This window comes from Pelobates fuscus, chromosome 13 (assembly GCF_036172605.1).
Source record: "Pelobates fuscus isolate aPelFus1 chromosome 13, aPelFus1.pri, whole genome shotgun sequence".
In the NCBI taxonomy this organism is placed as follows: domain Eukaryota; kingdom Metazoa; phylum Chordata; class Amphibia; order Anura; family Pelobatidae; genus Pelobates; species Pelobates fuscus.
In genome coordinates, this window is record NC_086329.1 from 46852914 (window position 1) to 46874090 (window position 21177).

Genomic DNA, 21177 nt, shown 5'->3' on the forward strand with positions numbered 1-21177 from the left:
AGGCTCACTGTTCTGCCTTTGGGTAGTTATTTAAGAATACTTTTAAAGGGCTGTGACATAATATATCTTGGGCCAATTAAAAGGGGCACAGTTACACACACAATGCACTGTAAGTCCAGATGTTGCCCCCCAGGAGAAAGCTCTGAAAAAAAAGAAAAAAAAAAAAAAAAAAGAAGAAGAAGAAGAAGATTAGCAAATTCTTTCAGTATTCACACATTCGAAAGGTCACAATAAGCGACTTACTTTTCTATTCCCGTAAGAGGCAGCTGGAGAATTCAGGGATTAAAAAGTATTGAAAAAATATATAATAATAATAATTATAGCAAAAATTGGTGTTTGCAAAGTTTTGCAAAAACTGAAGAAAAAAAATACATATATTTTCGTTTCTTTGGCTGTTCAAAAAGAGCAGCTTATACCTTTGTTTTCCTGCACGCTGGAAGCTGTTTTTGCTGGCATACATTCAGCTCAAAACTGCCTAAATATTAAGATTTTAATTGAAGTATATTTATAATGCAGTGCAGAATAAATTACATGCCAATGCCAGCAATGTGAAAATATTTAATATAACCTTTGGGGGTCATTAGTCAAGTTATGCAAATGTTAAAATGACTTAATTTGTGTTATGTTTCTGTTGTATTCATGTTCGAAAATGTCTAAAATTTCATGGCGACGTGACAATGCTGTGTGTTTAGTACTTTTATTTAAGTCCAGAACCTCGAATCTTAATGTGTCAGGTCACTGGAAACTAGCAGAAATCCCATACAGAGTGCACAATGAACACATAAAAGTCAATGCACTGGGAATAAGGCTGAGTAATTTTAACGTTAGAGCTTATTTCTAATACATGTTACAAAACAGAATGGCCTCAATCACAAGAAAAAGTCTCGATCACGGATGTTGGCACCGATGATAGAATGCCAGCAGTCAGGATTGTAAGGTGAAGCTCTGTCAGAAACCACTTTGAAAGGAACTCTCCAGCCTGTATAAGACTCAGATTTGAATATATAAAAGACACATAGTGGGATTTTCTGTGTGGAACTTCACGATAGGTCTGTCAAAGGAAGCAGTGCCTTCAAAACACAGTGCTTCTCTAACACACTCCAGAATGTAAGAAGCGGATAGTATCATGGGTAGTGATGTCGCGAACATAAAATTTTCAGTTTGCGAACGGCGAACGCGAACTTCCGCAAATGTTCGCGAACGGGCGAACCCGGCGAGCCGCCATAGACTTCAATAGACAGGCAAATTTTAAAACCCACAGGGACTCTTTCTGGCCACAACAGTGATGAAAAAGTTGTTTCAAGGGGACTAACACCTGGACTGTGGCATGCCGGAGGATCATCCATGGCAAAACTCCTATGGAAAATTATAGTTAATGCAGAGTCTGGTTTTAATCCATAAAGGGCATAAATCACCTAACATTCCTAAATTGTTTGGAATAAACGTGCTTTAAAACATCAGGTATGATGTTGTATCGATCAGGTAGTGTAAGGGTTACGCCCGCTTCACAGTGACAGACCAAACTCCCCGTTTAACGCACCGCAAACAGTCCATTTGCACTACCGCAAACTCCCCATTTGCACAAGGTTGGATACCAAGCTAGCCATGTCCCGTTCCTTGTCCTCACTGATGTCATTGAAGGTCTCTTCCTCCACCCAGCCACGTACAACACCAAGGGTCCCCGAAAGGTGACAACAAGCCCCTGTATTTTTTTTTTTTTTAAATGTACACTACTGTTACACCAGATAAGAGTTGCACTGGTGTGACACTGTGCCCTGGCAGGCCCTGAAACGCACACGTGTGAAGGAAACTGACTGCTATTATTTCACAGTCAAATTTCTAGTTTTTTTTTTTTTAAATGTACACTACTGTTACACCAGTGATTGGCCCACGTCATGCCTACGCCCCCAAAACGTTTGTGTGTGGGGGTGCTGAAATGACGTGGGCCAATGGGAGCCTTGTAGCGGAGCGGCAGGGGTTAATCCAAGGGCTCTCCGCTGGTACTCAGGATTCATCATACAGAAGGCAGGACACACAGCATAATTCCCATTCCCAAGGACCACACGACACATAGCCTGGGAGTCAACTGACAATTTTTATTCACGGCTCCAGGAGTTCACTGTCAACTGTCAACTTTTAAATGTTCTGCAATGCAGTAATAGCAACATACACAAAGGAAAACCATCACAGTACATATTGGAGACACAAAATATAAAACCAAACCTCTGAATACTCAGGGGACATGCAGTGGTGGCTCTAGACTTGGTGAGGCCTTAGGCGAAACTCATCCATGAGGCCCCCACTAACACCATTATTGGAAAAAAATTGCAATTGACTTGTGTGTGTATAAGAAGCTGTAGATATTTTGAAGGGAGAGCATGCAGCACTGGATATAGAGAACTAGTCTTTGTATACATCGTTGCATTGTCTACCAGTGTGTGTGTCTGGCAGTGAGTATCTTTGTACATGTATGTATGTTTCTCTGAGCATGTGTATGTTTGTGTACTGCCTGTGGCCTTTGGCATTAAGTTCATGGCGAAGCTGTGTTTTATGACAGTGTGTAGAATGATTGCCTTCAGGGGGTGACAGGGTGAGTAAAGGAGTAACTGTGGCAGGGTGAGTGTAAAAGAGCAGGAGGGTGCCAGAGTGCGGAGAGTGGTGCCTGTTTGTTTAGAGGGAGAGATAGAGTGTATGGAGGTAGGTAACAGTGTGTGCGGAGAGAGGTGACAGAGTGTGTGGGGAAAATGACATAGTGTAGGGAGGTGGCATAGTGTGAGGGGGGGACAGAGTAAGAAGGGGGTGACAGTGTGAGAGGGTTACATTAGTGTAAGGGGTGTGACAGAGTAAGAAGGGGGTGACATTAGTGTGAGAGGGTTACATTCGTGTAAGGGGTGTGACAGAGTAAGAGGGGGTGACATTAGTGTAAGGGGTGTGACAGAGTAAGAGGGGGTGACATTAGTGTAAGGGGGTGACATTAGTGTGAGAGGGTTACATTAGTGTAAGGGGTGTGACAGAGTAAGAGGGGGGTGACATTAGTGTGAGAGGGTTACATTCGTGTAAGGGGTGTGACAGAGTAAGAGGGAAGAGACAGGGGTGACAGAGTGAGAGGGGGTGACAGAGTGAGAGGGGGTGACAGAGTGAGAGGGGGTGACAGCGTGAGAGGGGGTGACAGCGTGAGAGGGAGAGTGACAGCATGAGAGGGCGGGTGACAGAGAGAGGGGGGATGACAGAGTAAGAGGGGGCAACAGAGTAAGAGGGGGTGACAGGGTGAGAAGGGGGAGACCTAATGTGTGAGGGGGGAGACCTAGAGTGAGGGGAAAACCTAGTGTGAGGGGTGGAGACCTAGTGTGAGGGGGGGGAGACCGAGTGTGAGGGGGGGGGGAGACCGAGTGTGAGGGGGGGGGGAGACCGAGTGTGAGGGGGGGGACCTAGTGTGAGGGGGGGGGAGTCCTAGTGTGAGGGGGGGAGACCTAGTGTGAGGAGGGAGGGTGACATAGTGTGAGGAGGGAGGGTGACATAGTGTGAGAGGGGGGTTGACAGGGTGGCGACAGGGTGAGAGGGGGGTGACAGGGTGAGAGAGGGTGACAGAGTGAGAGAGGGTGACAGTGTGAGGTGGGGTGACAGTGTGAGGTGGGGTGACAGTGTGAGGTGGGGTGACAGTGTGAGGTGGGGTGACAGTGTGTGGGGAGTGACAGGGTAAGGTGACAGAGTAGTGTGGGGGGGTCACAGAGTAAGAGGTGTGGTGACAGGGTGAGAGGAGGTGACAGGTGAGGTGGCAGGGTGAGAGGGGGTGACAGGTGAGGTGGCAGGGTGAGAGGGGGTGACAGGTGGGGTGACAGGGTACGATGTGGTGTGAGAGGGGAGGCAGGGTGAGGGGGGTGACAGGTGGGGTGGCAGGGTGAGAGGGGGTGACAGTATTAGGGGGTGACAGGTGGGGTGGCAGGGTGACAGGTGGGGTGGCAAGGTAGCAGGGTGAGAGGGGGTGACAGGTGGGGTGGCAGGGTGAGATGGGGGTCACAGGGGGTGACAGTGTGAGAGAGGGGTGACAGGGTGAAGTGGCAGGGTGAGGGGGTGACAGGTGGGGAGGCAGGGTGAGATGGGGTGACAGGTGAGGTGGCAGGGTGAGAGGGGGTGACAGGTGGGGTGACAGGGTGACCGGTGGGGTGACATGGTCAGATGTGGTGTGAGGTGGGGTGACAGTGTGAGGTGGGGTGACAGTGTGAGGTGGGGTGACAGTGTGTGGGGAGTGACAGGGTAAGGTGACAGAGTAGTGTGGGGGGTCACAGAGTAAGAGGTGTGGTGACAGGGTGAGAGGAGGTGACAGGTGAGGTGGCAGGGTGAGAGGGGGTGACAGGTGAGGTGGCAGGGTGAGAGGGGGTGACAGGTGGGGTGACAGGATGACAGGTGGGGTGACAGGGTCAGATGTGGTGTGAGAGGGGAGGCAGGGTGAGGGGGTGACAGGTGGGGTGGCAGGGTGGCAAGTGAGAGGGGGGTGACAGGTGGGGTGGCAGGGTGAGATGGGGGTCACAGGGGGTGACAGTGTGAGAGAGGGGTGACAGGGTGAAGTGTCAGGGTGAGGGGGTGACAGGTGGGGTGGCAGGGTGAGGGGGTGACAGGTGGGGTGGCAGGGTGAGGGGGTGACAGGGGGGTGGCAGGGTGAGATGGTGGTGACAAGTGGGGTGGCAGGGTGAGGGGGGGTGACAGATGGGGTGGCAGGGTGAGAGGGGGTGACAGGTGGGGTGGCAGGGTGAAAGGGGGTGACAGGTGGGGTGGCAGCTTGAGAGGGGGTGACAGGGTGACAGGTGGGGTGACAGGGTCAGATGTGGTGTGAGATGGGAGGCAGGGTGAGGGGGGTGACAGGTGGGGTGGCAGGGTGAGAGGGGGTGACAGTATTAGGGGGTGACAGGTGGGGTGGCAGGGTGACAGGTGGGGTGGCAATGTGACAGGGTGAGAGGGGGGTGACAGGTGGGGTGGCAGGGTGAGGGGGTGACAGGTGGGGTGGCAGGGTGAGAGGGTGACAGGGTGACAGGGTGAGATAGGGTGAGGGGGTGAGAGGGTGAGATAGGGTGAGGGGGTGACAGGGTGAGGGGGTGACAGGGTGAGATAGGGTGAGGGGGTGACAGGGTGAGATAGGGTGAGGGGGTGACAGGGTGAGGGGGTGATAGGGTGAGGGGGTGATAGGGTGAGGGGGTGAGATAGGGTGAGGGGGTGACAGGGTGAGATAGGGTGAAGTGACAGGTGGTGACAGGTGGGTTGGCAGGGTGAGGGGGGTCAAAATGTACCTTTATCCCTGGTGGTCCAGTGGGGTCAATCTGTCCCTGGTGGTCCAGTGTCCTGGATGGCTTCCTGGTGGTCCAGTGGGCTTTCCGGTCTGCAGCTCCGCCGGATGCAGAGCTGCAGACCACATGGGGAATGTCTCGCGATCTCCTTTCAGAGCGTTGCCGTGGTAACCCGCAGCAACGCTCTGATTGGCTGGAGATCGCGAGATCTCAGTCTGCAGCTCACACCCGGCGGAGCTGCAGACTGAGGCTGGCTCTCTCCCCGGGAGGACTGACAGGAGGGGCCTCGCACCCGGCGGCACAAAGGGCAAGCCGCCGGGTCCCCTCCTGTGTCGGGTCCTCGGTCATAGACCGAGAACCCGACATGTCAGTCTGCCCTCAGGCGATTTAGGCGGCCGCGAGGCCCCTAACTGCGCGAGGCCTTAGGCGGTCGCCTAAATCGCCTAATTAGAGAGCCGCCTCTGGGGACATGGCACTTAGTGGCGATGTCCCGCCACATATTTCCCCCTTGTCCACTCCTGGCAGCCCCAGCCTGACTTACACGGGTCAGCTGGCTGCTGCCCGGAGTGGACACAGTCTTTTAGTGCCATGTCCCTCTCCATTAATTCTCTTATATTACATTTACTGCCCCCGTCTCCATGTCTTCCTCCCTTAATTATATTATATTACATTTACTGCCCCCTCTCCATGTCTTCATCCCTTAATTCTATTATATTACATGTACTGCCCCTCTCCAATAGTCCCTGTATTACACTCAGTATCCCTGTATTACACTCAGTATCCCTGTATTACACTCAGTATCCCTGTATTACACTCAGTATCCCTGTATTACACTCAGTATCTCTGTATTACACTCAGTATCTCTGTATTACACACAGTATCTCTATATTACACACAGTATCTCTATATTACACACAGTATCCCTGTATTACACACAGTATCCCTGTATTACACACAGTATCCCTGTATTACACACAGTATCCCTGTATTACACACAGTATCCCTGTATTACACTCAGAATCTCTGTATTAAACACAGTATCTCTATATTACACTCAGGTTACTGGCTATGGAGGATAATGTATAATAAACACAAACAAAAAAATAAAAATAATAAAAAAAAGAATGCAGCTTCAGAATTAATCTAAATTGTATATTGTCTAGGAGGTGGGAGGGTCTGCTGCTGATTGGCTGGAATGTGTCTGCTGACTGAGGTACAGGGTCAAAGTTTACTCAATGAAGACGAATGGGGCGGACCGAACATCGCATATGTTCGCCGTCCGTGGCGAACGCGAACAAGCTATGATCGCCAGGAACTATTCGCCAGCGAACCGTTCGGGACATCACTAATCATGGGTTGTAGATGAACTTACATGCATTGGACAGCTTGAGAATAGTGCCTTTGATTTATGTGTTTGCAAACTCACACGTGGTACCAACAGATTCTAAACCTATGATCCATGTTGTATCTTCTTAAATGTTCAGTACAAATTTTATATATGGAAAAAAAAAAAAAAAAAAAAAATTATATATATATATATATGGAGTGCAGAATTATTAGGCAAGTTGTATTTTTGAGGATTAATTTTATTATTGAACAACAACCATGTTCTCAATGAACCCAAAAAAACTCAATATCAAAGCTGAATATTTTTGGAAGTAGTTTAGTTTGTTTTTAGTTATAGATATTTTAGGGGGATATCTGTGTGTGCAGGTGACTATTACTGTGCATAATTATTAGGCAACTTAACAAAAAACAAATATATACCCATTTCAATTATTTATTTTTACCAGTGAAACCAATATAACATCTCAACATTCACAAATATACATTTCTGACATTCAAAAACATAACAAAAACAAATCAGTGACCAATATAGCCACCTTTCTTTGCAAGGACACTCAAAAGCCTGCCATCCATGGATTCTGTCAGTGTTTTGATCTGTTCACCATAAACATTGCGTGCAGAAGCAACCACAGCCTCCCAGACACTGTTCAGAGAGGTGTACTGTTTTCCCTCCATGTAAATCTCACATTTGATGATGGACCACAGGTTCTCAATGGGGTTCAGATCAGGTGAACAAGGAGGCCATGTCATTAGATTTTCTTCTTTTATACCCTTTCTTGCCAGCCACGCTGTGGAGTACTTGGACGCGTGTGATGGAGCATTGTCCTGCATGAAAATCATGTTTTTCTTGAAGGATGCAGACTTCTTCCTGTACCACTGCTTGAAGAAGGTGTCTTCCAGAAACTGGCAGTAGGACTGGGAGTTGAGCTTGACTCCATCCACAACCCGAAAAGGCCCCACAAGCTCATCTTTGATGATACCAGCCCAAACCAATACTCCACCCCCACCTTGCTGGCGTCTGAGTCGGACTGGAGCTCTCTGCCCTTTACCAATCCATCCATCTGGCCCATCAAGACTCACTCTCATTTCATCAGTCCATAAAACCTTAGAAAAATCAGTCTTGAGATATTTCTTGGCCCAGTCTTGACGTTTCAGCTTGTGTGTCTTGTTCAGTGGTGGTCGTCTTTCAGCCTTTCTTACCTTGGCCATGTCTCTGAGTATTGCACACATTGTGCTTTTGGGCACTCCAGTGATGTTGCAGCTCTGAAATATGGCCAAACTGGTGGCAAGTGGCATCTTGGCAGCTGCACGCTTGACTTTTCTCAGTTCATGGGCAGTTATTTTGCGCCTTGGTTTCTCCACACGCTTCTTGCGACCCTGTTGACTATTTTGAATGAAACGCTTGATTGTTCGATGATCACGCTTCAGAAGCTTTGCAATTTTAAGAGTGCTGCATCCCTCTGCAAGATATCTCACTATTTTTGACTTTTCTGAGCCTGTCAAGTCCTTCTTTTGACCCATTTTGCCAAAGGAAAGGAAGTTGCCTAATAATTATGCACACCTGATATAGGGTGTTGATGTCATTAGACCACACCCCTTCTCATTACAGAGATGCACATCACCTAATATGCTTAATTGGTAGTAGGCTTTCGAGCCTATACAGCTTGGAGTAAGACAAAATGCATAAAGAGGATGATGTGGTCAAAATACTCATTTGCCTAATAATTCTGCACTCCCTGTATATATGTACATACATACACACACACACACACACACACACACACCTATATAAAAAAAATATTCCTACTTACTTACAGTAACTTTCTTTTCTTGGTCAAGACCATGGCAGCACAACACTGGACATGCACATACAGAGCATTTAGATTTCAAGGATTAATAGGACATTGACAAAAATTCCATCGCTGAAAGAGTTAAAGGGAAACTCCAGTGCCAGGAAAACGATCCGTTTTCCTGGCACTGGAGGGTCCCTCTCCCTCCCACCCCCCAATCCCCAGTTGCTGAAGGGGTGAAAACCCCTTCAGTGACTTACCAGAGGCAGCGACATGTCCCACGTCGCTGCTTCATCCTCGCCCGCTCCTCCTTCTGCTTACGTCGGCCGGTGGGTGAGACTGATCTCGCCCGCCGGCCGAGGAGACCTAATGCGCATGCGCGGCAATGCCGCGCATGCACATTAGCGCACCCCATAGGAAAGCATTGAAAATTAATTTCAATGCTTCCCTATGGGGAATAGAGCGACGCTGGAGGTCCTCACACAGTGTGAGGACGTCCAGCGACGCTCTAGCACAGAAAACCTGTGCTAGGGACCAGGAAGTTCCCTCTAGTGGCTGTCTAATAGACAGCCACTAGGGGAGGACTTAACCCTGCAAGGTAATTATTGCAGTTTAAAAAGAACTGCAATAATTACACTTGCAGGGTTAAGGGTAGTGGGAGTTGGCACCCAGACCACTCCAATGAGCAGAAGTGGTCTGGGTGCCTGGAGTGTCCCTTTAATGTGAGACTAACTAGCACTGAAAGGGTGAACGTACAACTCTGCTATCTTGTACTTACCGTTCAGATAAAACTGATGAAGGGAAGAAGGGGGTTACATCCATATATATGCTCTGTATGTGCCTGCTCAGCCTGCTTCCCACTTGGGCACAGCAGGAAATAGGGTAATGGCATAATCCTACTACCCCTAGGGTCACTGCAAGTAAATCCATGGGAAAGTATTTAAAGATAGCAGAGTTGTACGTTAACCCTTTCAGGGATGGAATGTTAGCCAATGTCATATTAATCCTTGCAATCCATATGCTCTGTATGTGCATGTCCAGTGTTGTGCTGCCATGGATATGGCCAGGAAATGGAATGAGTCAAAAATGTGATTCTTTGTTAAAACTAAATTTGCATATGCCCACCCAGAATCCTTTGCGGTAGTAACATCACTGCACATTTGTGATTTCTGTGGGAAAAGCAAGTCTTATGGCTTGACTGGTGTCCAGATTTTTTGTTTATCATTGTATTAAAAATATATATATATATTATATATATATATATATATATATACACACACACACATACATACATACATATATACACACACACACAAATATATATATATTTGTTAGCATGGCAAATCTAAGAAATTGAAATAAAATCAAAAGCATGAAGAAAGATGCAACAAGACAGCAAGGTGATGGCCTTGAGACTATGAATTGTCATGTTTTTGGATTCAGCAAAATCTTTTACCAAAATCTAGGTTTCTTTTTTTCTTCTTTTTCATAAAAGGTGTCCCATTTTGAATTCATTGTCAATAGAGTTGCACAATCAGGCTATAATTGAGACACTGTGGCTATGCTTTCATCAGGGTTTGCATATCAGCAGAGGTATCAAGCTTAGCAGGGGAACCCGCTCCATTATCAGACACACCTGAAGGTGCCTTAAAACCACCTTGGTTGGGGTTATTAGACCGAGAGGTCGTGGGAGCATCTTTGTCAGAAGGCATAATTATGCTATTGACTGACAGGATTATTCCTTAGTATTAAGAGAACAAAACCTATGGAGGAGGGTTGAGTAGCCCAAAGGAGGGAATCTAAAGTGTAGAGCAAAAATTAATATTATTATTACTCACAGATACTGATCAATGATAACAGGAGAAACAGAGAGCCGTCCGACCGCCACTAGCACTAACCCCCAACTCCGAGTTCCGGTCTGTGGGGGGGCAGTGCTAGCTTCAGGAAGCGGGAAAGGCAATAAAATGGCCACCGCGAGCGGCAAAATTCCCGAAAGGGAAGAGAGCAGAAGCGTTCGTGTAGACGAACACCTTTCTAAGGTTACCAGTGTGTTCGCAGAAGTATCAGAACTAAACTGTTGAATGAGGGTCATAAGTGTATAGCCACCATAAGCAGCAAATTCCCAAAAGGGAAGAGCAGAGAGGTTCGTGTAAACGAATGCTAGGTTCCAAGTGCGTTCGTGTAAATACACCCGAATGAGTGTATCTAAGCCTACGCATGAAATCAGACAAATGGGTACACTGAAGAAAGCACGCTCGACTTCAGCAAGATGGCGGTCGGACGGATAACTGGTAGGAAGGGCGCGAAAGCGCCGTGACAGGGTATCAGCGGTTTCTGCAGACGTCCCTGAGCTCAGTTAATTGTACTGGTCTCAGGGGGTCAAGGGAAAGAAATAAGGGAACAAATAGATCGAATACAATAGTAAGAAATATATATATATATATAAATAAAACGGTTAAAAACAGGAAGATATGTTAACAAAATAATTAAATAGGAAATAATATTCCCACTGATAGATAACTAATACTAGATAATATTAATAGTATTAAATAACAGAGATACTGTGTAATATAGAGATACTGTGTGTAATACAGTGAAACTGAAAAATCACAGTAATATAACATGTAAAAAACGATCCCACAGTTAAGAAACCATGGGACCTTATATTACTTAACTGAGGGAGCAGCAAAGAAAGAGGAATTAGATTGGTTGACAGAGCCTATTATGCTGGAGAGTGGAATCCGATTGGCTGTTCCTGTTGCTAAGAAGATATTCCGCTCAGACTGTTTACTGTTACTATTGGTTATGTTTTTAAAAAAAATTATTTGCTGCCGAGGGAAAATAAAGAAAGAGTGCAGCATAATAGGAGCTTCCGTGTCTTAATAAAATCAAAAGCATGAAGAAAGATGCAACAAGACAGCAAGGTGATGGACTTGAGACTATGAATTGTCATGTTTTTGGATTTAGCAAAATCTTTTACCAAAATCTAGGTTCCTTTATTTTCTTCTTTTTCATAAAAGGTGTCCCATTTTGAACTCATTGTCAATAGAGTTGCTTTATCTTAGTTGCTTCTTTCTAAAGTAAAGGCAATGCACAATCAGGCTATAATTGAGACACTGTGGCTATGCTTTCATCATATTTCTTGAAATTCCAACATGTATATACACTGGTGTCTCACCAACCTAATTTCTCGAGTTACACAGTGCATTGAAGCATTCTAATTTTATGAGCACAAAAAAAAATTGCACATAGAAGGGAACAAAAATGGCAAGAGTTTAATAAGCTAGAAACAAGAACATTGACAATCCACATCAAGTACTAAATACACATTAAAGAAAAATCCAATTCACATTAAAAAAAAAGAGCCAATTCAATTTCATTTTTTTTTTTTTATTAAAATTGTATTGAAGTTGTTCAGATAGACTAAACGAGCTCAGTACAGTCTTGGTAATAAAATAGTTTATTTACATTACAGAACATATAGTTCATAAACGAAAAAAGTGTTATGTTGAATAATAGTCAAATAGCGGTTGACAAGCATCCCCTTCCTCCTAGATCTTACGTTCGAACAATAGCAATGTGGTTTATATGTGGTCCTAAACAGATATTTGACATACGTTTCCAATACTATTTATAGAGATGACTGCAGAGCTAAATCTTATGTGCTGAAGCATATCTACCAGAACATTTAGGAAGTTCAGGTCAATAAATTAAAGTAGCAATACTATTCAACATGCAGTGGTAAATATATGATTTGAGTAGATAATGTGATAAATTGCAGTACTTTGTCAAACCCCTTTGACTCTAATTTTGTCAGTACCAAAAAAAAACAAAAAACTTTTTTAATGGTTAATGAAAAGTAAAAATGAGTGTCTGATCAATAATTCTACTTTGAGAACGATAAACTGGCATAATTTATAGATTTCAGTTTTTCGGGCAGTATGTCGACTTTCTGCCTATTTGCAGTTCCCCAATTGCTTTTTAAAATGCAATGAAGGAGACACACATTGCAAATTGAGGTTGCCAAAAAAACGTCTGTTCCAAGGATAAAAGTGTTGACAATGGCTTCCGACAAAGTCTCAGCACGTTCTAAGAATACTGCTTCAGAATTTGGCTGCTATACATTTATGCTAATAGCTTCTTTAGGTTTTTGGATTTTATTTCCTCCCTGTAACTCCCCTATATCAGCAATCCAAATTGTCTCCTGTCTTGCCCTTCTAACAAAACATGTAATGATTTCTCAGAGTCAGAATTAGCATGGACTTGTAAGCAGCAGAAAAATGCAATAGTTGATTATATGTATGAATGTTCTGTCAACTAGGCAGTACAATCCTTGCGAGTTCCATTTTTAAGATTTGCGTGTAAAAAAAGGTCAGCAATCATAGCACTCAATATTTCTCTTCAGTTTCACAAATAAAATTTCAAGCAGACTCGTAAACATATTTTTATTTTTTATACAAGATAACAACGTAGCAAAAATAGCTAAGAAATGCAACTTTAAAAAACAGTTAACATTTTATATAGATCATGTTTAAATTATTTTTGAATTGGCTTATGATGGGTCCACAATGAGACCTTGTTTACCTGGTACATAAGAAACTAGAAGAGTTGAATGGACCTCGGACAATGTGTGCGATTGAACATGTAGATGATTTAGTAATTCTTATGAAGTGTTTTCCGTGTCTACATAGTCACACAATATCATTATTACGCAGGTCATCACCTTTAGAAAGGAAGCATGTTTAGGTGACCCAATGGAATTTAGCCTGTGATCATTGATTTGGACACATATTTCTACGTGATTGCATGTACCAAGCTGTCCTACAGATAAGAAGAATACGGCAGGAGAAAGCAGATTTGACAAACAGAGAAGAGCAATAGGGACAAAATATTATATGGAGAAAAAGAAAAGATTGGAAAGAAAGAATAATAAAAGAGAGTTGAAGGTCTGCTTACAGAAACAGGATTATTAAAAGTTAAGACTGTGGAGGTAAGGAGATAAAAACAGGGGGAAGGACATGATGTGGAATGAAGAATGACTGTGTCACAGGGCTTGATAATGGAATACAGGGGCAGGATAACATCTAGAAAAGGAAAGATCAGCAGTGAGAAGGAGAGATAAAGAAAGTGGGGCAGGGGTGGGAACTTAGGGGGAAAGTAAAAATCTAATGGAGACGGAGGAGGTAAAAAGTTAATGGAGAAGGGGGAATGATAGAGGTGAGCTAAAGCAAGAAAGAGGGAAAGGGGTTATAAGCAGATAAAGAAAAGGAAAAGACACGGTGGAAGTGACATAAAATAAGGAAAAGAGGAAAGAGTGAAGGGGACATAAAATAAGGAAAAGTGGACAGGGTGAAGGGGACATAAAATAAGGAATAGAGGACAGGGTGAAGGGGACATAAAATAAGGAAGAGAGGAAAGAGTGAAGGGGACATAAAATAAGGAAAAGTGGACAGGGTGAAGGGGACATAAAATAAGGAATAGAGGACAGGGTGAAGGGGACATAAAATAAGGAAAAGAGGACAGGGTGGAGGGGACATAAAATAAGGAAAAGAGGACAGGGTGAAGGGGACATAAAATAAGGAAAAGAGGACAGGGTGGAGGGGACATAAAATAAGGAAAAGAGGAAATAGTGAAGGGGACATAAAATAAGGAATAGAGGAAAGAGTGAAGGGGACATAAAATAAGGAAGAGAGTACAGGGTGAAGGGGACATAAAATAAGGAAGAGAGGACAGGGTGACGTGGACATAAAACCACGCTAAGGAATATATAACAGGGTGAAGGGGACATCAAATTAGGAAAAGAGGACAGGGTGAAGGGGACATGAAGAAACAAGGGATAAGGTAGATGATGAAAGAGGGTACAAAGTCAGATAACAAATAGAAAAGGAAAGCAGGCTTCATCAAAGCAAAGATATTCAAGGGGACAATTGTAAACCAGTGTCAGATATAAAAAAAAAAAGTGGAACCTTGTCAGTTGCACATTTATGAATGATGCTTTGTGTGTAATTTTTCGCATTATATACAATGTTCGGAACTAATAAAATTTTCAATTTACCATGAAAGTTATCTTATTGTGAGCCACGTGGTTAAGGTTCCAGTTATTGAACATTTAAGTGGTTTTAAATTTGTCTAAATTTGTTTCTTTAAAAGAAAGGTTAGCTGAAACCATATTTTTGTGGTTTTAAATACTATGCAAACCTGTGAAAGTGAGAAAATGCAATGTATTTAATGATTGGAATCTAGGAGTTTGAAGTGAAATTAAAGGTCAAATACAATATTATTCTCAAACAGTTTGCGTAAAATGAAGGTAAAATTATTACCATTTATAGGTTTAATATTCTTTTTTTTTCAAAAAGAATTACATTTAAACAGAAATAGATTTGTGTATATAGCTGAATGTGAGTGTTTTCACAATCCATAAAATGAAGAAAATTAAGTTAAAAATCAGACAGAATGAATGGGGAGATATAGTGAGAAAATGTAAGGCACCACTGCTTGGTACATTTTTGGAAGGCAGTGTCTTACTAATGTTTTATTCATTCATTCATCCATTCTCTTAAACCCCTTTTTTCATGAGGTACTATAGGACTTCTAGACTTGGGCTAGGATAAAAAAGTAAAAAACAAGTTGCAAGAGAGTACTGCCCGAGGATCCTCGCTAAGATCTCAAGCTGGTTTTAGCTCATCTTGTGTCATTACAAAAATAACCATGCCATTTACACATCAGACTGATCCCACCCAAAAGGGCAGAACAGATCCAAAATGCAGGCTGGCTCTCTCTGCACGAGAGATACAGCAATCCCAGACAATCGTTTCAACCTTGTTGGGGATCATCAGTGAGGTATATCTGCCAGGGGCGTACAGTGGGGTCCTCCCCTGCTATGTCAGGTAAATCGGCAGGGGGGGGGGGGGCAACACTGTGTAAGGGCAGAGCAGAGCCAGTGCTATCATCACCTCAGGCGCCGACTCTGAAAAAAAGCAACTGTCTGCCAGAGCAGGGAGGGGGTATGAATGTAAAGGCTAGGATGAGGAGATAATTATGAATGGAAGGGGGGGGGGGGGGAGGAGGGGAAGGTGAGAACTATAAATGGGAGGGTGAGAATGTAAAGGGGTGAAATATATGATTTAAAGGGGGAGCTATGAATGGAACGGGATGTAGAAACTATGCATGGAAGAGTTAGGGGGTTGAGAGCTATGAATGGAAGGTAAATAAATTATATACCCCACTGGACCACCAGGAATTAAGAAACCCCTGGACAACCTAAGATTTAGAATTTTTGCTGGACCACCAGTGATCCTAGCTCCCTTCTTGCAAAAAAAAAGGTAAGCAGGAGGGGAGCAAAAAAAATAAATAATTTTTAAATTTATTTCAGAAATGTAAAATGAAATGGAGAGTTGCAACATACAAACCCACCTCACAAATATCTCACATCAGCCACCATACACCCACATACATATTACTCAGGAACCACACAACTCCCACACAACACACACATAGCCTTACAGTCAAAATGGGTAAAATCAATCCATAAAAACTTACATATGGCCATACATGGTCATACAGTTAACGTAAAGCATTGACATTTTGTGGAGTTTTGTTTATTTGTTAGGTATTCCACCTGATGTAAAAGCACATTTTCCTTTAAATAAGTTATTTATTGGATCTGTGAATTGTGATAGAATCATTGTGCACATTACTATAATTTGTATTGCTGCAGTAACTGAGCTTTGTGTAACATGGTGTGAGTTTTAATGCAATGAGGCCAGTAATATACTCCCACCCACCAGACATTACTGTTGAGCGCTGATAAATTAATCTACTATGCACATTACTGTAAGTCTTATTGCTGTGGAGCTCTGTTAATAAAGTCATACACACTGCACATTACTGAGAGTTGATGGCGGAACGGTCTGCTGCCGAAGAGGGCACACAAACCGTTGTCAGCAGGGCTGGCCCATGCATTGGTACTGTCTGAGGGGGCCTGGGCCGTCTTAGACTGGTCAAAAGGGGCAGCTGCCTTGAGTCCAGCCATATCGGGGGGGGGGGGGGGGGGGTCAAAAGCAGCTGCTTCTTAAGCCTGTAATGTTTGTTTCATGTGGTCCGCCGGACATCGCGGTGGGAGGGCGGGGACCAGGTGGCCCAAGCAAATGCTTGCTCAGGGTCCAATCAACATTAAAGACAAATCTGGCCCCAGGCGGCACTTTTGCAGGGAAGATGAGATTCATGACCAGGGACGGAATGGGGGAGATTGAGGGACTTGCACCCTCTACACTGGTACCTTCTGTACCTGCTTTAGGGACTGTAGAAGACACAGCTTTGTCAGCCAAACAAAAGGTAATCCAGCTATTGCCACACATTTAACATTTCTGTCCGCAGCAGCAGGGGATAATTTGCCAGTCAGAAGGCATATTGAGTACTTTTTCATGGGTAGTGATTATTATTCATCTTCCTGTTTATATTTTTTGATATACTAACTTTATTGATAACAAAAAAGTAAAATGCCTTTTGCATTCTTCCATGCAGTAAGTGACCCTTTTCATGCATAAAAAATAAAAATGCCTTTAAAGGGACACTATAGTCACCAGAACAACTACAACTTAATGTAGTTGCTGTGAAAAAGCAGTCACATTTACATTAATTCATATGGACACCTCTAGTGGCAGTCACTAGAGGTGCTTCTTGGGTCAGCATTTCCACACTATGCATTGAGGCCTTCTGAGGTTAAAAACACAGATTTCCATTGGAATTATTGGGAAAGCATTGTATATGGAGCTTTGCTATTCCATGTGCACTAGCAGATGAAGAGGGTTTGTAGGAGTTCTCCTTGCACTGATTTCAATAGAGGGGAAGGCTTTTGATGACTGGTTGGAATCGATCCCTAAAAAAACCTCAGGAACTTTGAATTCCTTTTTATTCATTTTTTTATGGAACAGGGAGGATTAGTAAACAAAATAAAATGCTAGATCTGTTTCTTTAGCTTTCATTTACATGGTGGGGCACTTCTATAAGATTCATGCTACGTGGAACAGCACCTATAAAATGGGGCACGTGGAGGGGGCGATACAGCTCCTAGCCAAGGGCGCCAGAGACCCTAGGTACACCTCTGATAGCCGATATCCCTCAAGGCACCGTGAGGAAGTAAAACAAGTATTTTTAGATATTGGATGTAAAGACATAGCTACAACAGAACGTGTGTTGCCCACCGTTTTTGTACAAGAAAAACAATACTTAAAATATCACGTACATCTATACAAAATGGTGGCCCTTGTTCACAAGCAAGGCCTGCCTCAGCTTAACCTTTGTTAACCATTTCTCAGCTGCAGAAATTCACCTCATGCACATCAGTATATGTGTGGAAAGAAAATATTCTTTGTTGAGAGTACAGAATAATTTTCAGAGTAAAAGTATGCAAAGAATTTTGAGAGTTATAGTAATAGAACATCTGGGGAGCTACCCATTGGGCAGCTCTGCTCAAGAGGATGTCTACCAAACCGCAACTAGAGGCGCTTCCGAGATCTTACTGGACTTTAGGTCATCTGACACTGAACGTCCTTGCACTCTGCATAAGGACATCCAGTGTCAGTTGAATCCTTACAGGAATGCATTGCTTCAATGTTTTCTTATAGGGAAGACATTATGCGTTTGCGGAATTCGGCGTGCATGTGCATTTGCCCACTCGTCGGAGGAGGTGGAACGCTGACACAGTGGGGAGGAAAATCAGCGTTGGGATCAGGTAAGTAAAACTTTGTATTCCACCATAGTATCCCTTTAAACAGGCTCAACATGTGCTAGGACATTGTTGCAGGTGAAGACAAGAAGCCCAACTCTACAAAATCCAGCCAGTCCCTCTATTCTAAAGAAGCACTAGACTCCCCAAACTTATAATATCTCAACAGGAAGAGAAGTTTCCTTTTGCATTTGTGCTTATTTTTCAGATAGCTTAACATTATGTTTCACTGAGTAGTCAGGGCCATAACTTACTCTTAAAAAAAAAAAAGAAGGAAAGAAATAAAAAGTTTCCAAGTAACCCAACATTTGGATGCTATCGAGTTATCTCAATCAATGCTATGTTTGTCCAAGGGGTACTGAAAATATTTAGGATATTGAATTATCCCCCACAACAGAGAACAATGTTTCTGGGTACCAGCATTCCTGCTGTGCCAGCTGGACAAGTTGCTGCCATACCACCAAAAAAAAAAAAAAAGACGGCAAATGGAGAATAAATTGGGCAACAGTAGGGAATGCACAAAGATTTATTCCTTTCCCTCTTTAATCCCTCCTTCAACTCGGCATGGACATCTAGGCTAACCAAACTGTTAGATGGTCCATAAAACCTCTAGTTTAAACCATTTTTTTTTTCAAATTAGAGAGAAGCCTTCAGGTTTAAAACTCATACATCCAGAACATATATCACCATGTTTATATCATCATATAGGCATAATTATTTTGACAGAGAAGTTACTATTTCAGTCAATAATGGACATATTACGTATAGTTCAGATTTTACACTAATGTGTACACCATTGATTATTTCCTACTGTTCAATCCATCATATTGCTAGTTTGAAGCCAGGCATTCTTCCTTTAGCCTAGAAGGCAAGAATGCATCATGCACTACTAGAACTGTCCAAATAGTATAGAAGAAAATAATTTTTTAAATCAGATAGCTTAGCCTTTTTTCCAATACATATAAACACAGGTTGTCTGCATTCTTGAACATGTTTGAGATCGCCCTTAGATCCCGAGCTAGTATTGGACTACAGTTATCATAATTTTCTGTTTAATATTGATAAATAAATTACGGAAGTCAAAGAATTTGTGATTTTATTCTAGAATGTATTCCACATAAAAAAAAAATAAATAAATAAACAAGCTGAAGCACAGGAAATTTGACTCTGGAAAGACCGGTCATATTGATACCCAAGTTCAGGGACTTACCATATATGCAATTCCAAAACAATCTAAACGTACCGGATACGCTACCACAATATATTACCCGCTACCTCAATTGCACTGGATCTCTAGTTCCACCTGATAATCCATATTAGTACAGTTGTTTGATGTATTATTTGGACCTTCTAATTATTAACACGTTTATAGACCTGCGTTTATCATTGATACCTTACTGTTTGAGATACATATGAGGCCTGCAATGACATATTACCTTATGACTAAACAAAACAATAAAAATAATACTTACACACAAAAAAATTAAGAAAATTAAACCGTATTGTTCCAGGCACATGTTTAGCGATCAATGATACATGTTACATTTTGTTTAATATATTTCACTTGTAAATATTTGGCATCATTATTCCTCTTTCATAGTCAAGATCCTCAGGACCTGAATGTCCATTAGAATGGCTAAATTTAGAATATTATGTTGAAAGCAGATACCGCCTAACCATAAGCACCTCCTGACCCTAAGCCCTCTTAATTTATGTCTGCCAAAATCCTAACACAATGTAACGCCATCCCTAGAATGATCTCAAAGAACCCTATAATACTACTAGCAACATTTCAAATTACATCATTAGAAATGGACTGCAGTCTTCATAACATGGCTCTGTTACATCGTGATTTTGGATTCTTTTTAAACATGCTATTTTGATTGGAGATTATCCTACCTTGACAACCAGTTAGATAACAGAGGAGATCCATAGTCCAGTCATCATTCAATCACCTGTTTTGTAGACAAACATAAAAAATGATTACACACATTAGAAAAACGTAAGCTAAAATTACATCACTTTTATTATACAGTGTAATGTGAAAGTGTTCGTAGCTCTGAAAATCTATTGGCAATGTTGTAATAAATTATAGCGTGGACGGGGGCTGTAAAGACACAGGGAAGGTGCTGGGGGAATAAAGACACAGGGAAGGTGCTGGGGGAATAAAGACACAGGGAAGGTGCTGGGGGAATAAAGACACAGGGAAGGTGCTGGGGGAATAAAGACACAGGGAAGGTGCTGGGGGAATAAAGACACAGGGAAGGTGCTGGGGGAATAAAGACACAGGGAAGGTGCTGGGGGAATAAAGACACAGGGAAGGTGCTGGGGGAATAAAGACACAGGGAAGGTGCTGGGGGAATAAAGACACAGGGAAGGTGCTGGGGGAATAAAGACACAGGGAAGGTGCTGGGGGAATAAAGACACAGGGAAGGTGCTGGGGGAATAAAGACACAGGGAAGGTGCTGGGGGAATAAAGACACAGGGAAGGTGCTGGGGGAATAAAGACACAGGGAAGGTGCTGGGGGAATAAAGACACAGGGAAGGTGCTGGGGGAATAAAGACACAGGGAAGGTGCTGGGGGAATAAAGACACAGGGAAGGTGCTGGGGGAATAAAGACACAGGGAAGGTGCTGGGGGAATAAAGACACAGGGAAGGTGCTGGGGGAATAAAGACACAGGGAAGGTGCTGGGGGAATAAAGACACAGGGAAGGTGCTGGGGGAATAAAGACACAGGGAAGGTGCTGGGGGAATAAAGACACAGGGAAGGTGCTGGGGGAATAAAGACACAGGGAAGGTGCTGGGGGAATAAAGACACAGGGAAGGTGCTGGGGGAATAAAGACACAGGGAAGGTGCTGGGGGAATAAAGACACAGGGAAGGTGCTGGGGGAATAAAGACACAGGGAAGGTGCTGGGGGAATAAAGACACAGGGAAGGTGCTGGGGGAATAAAGACACAGGGAAGGTGCTGGGGGAATAAAGACACAGGGAAGGTGCTGGGGGAATAAAGACACAGGGAAGGTGCTGGGGGAA

The 21177-nt window shown here is 43.4% G+C and overlaps 1 long non-coding RNA gene across 1 annotated transcript in view; it reads right to left on the reverse strand.

Moving 5' to 3' along the window:
• Positions 1-21177, reverse strand: part of LOC134583431 (uncharacterized) — a 213361-nt gene that overhangs the window by 187017 nt on the left and 5167 nt on the right. The window contains exon 2 of the long non-coding RNA XR_010086315.1: positions 20043-20098. This is a non-coding gene — a long non-coding RNA (uncharacterized LOC134583431). The remainder of the gene's footprint in view (positions 1-20042; positions 20099-21177) is intronic.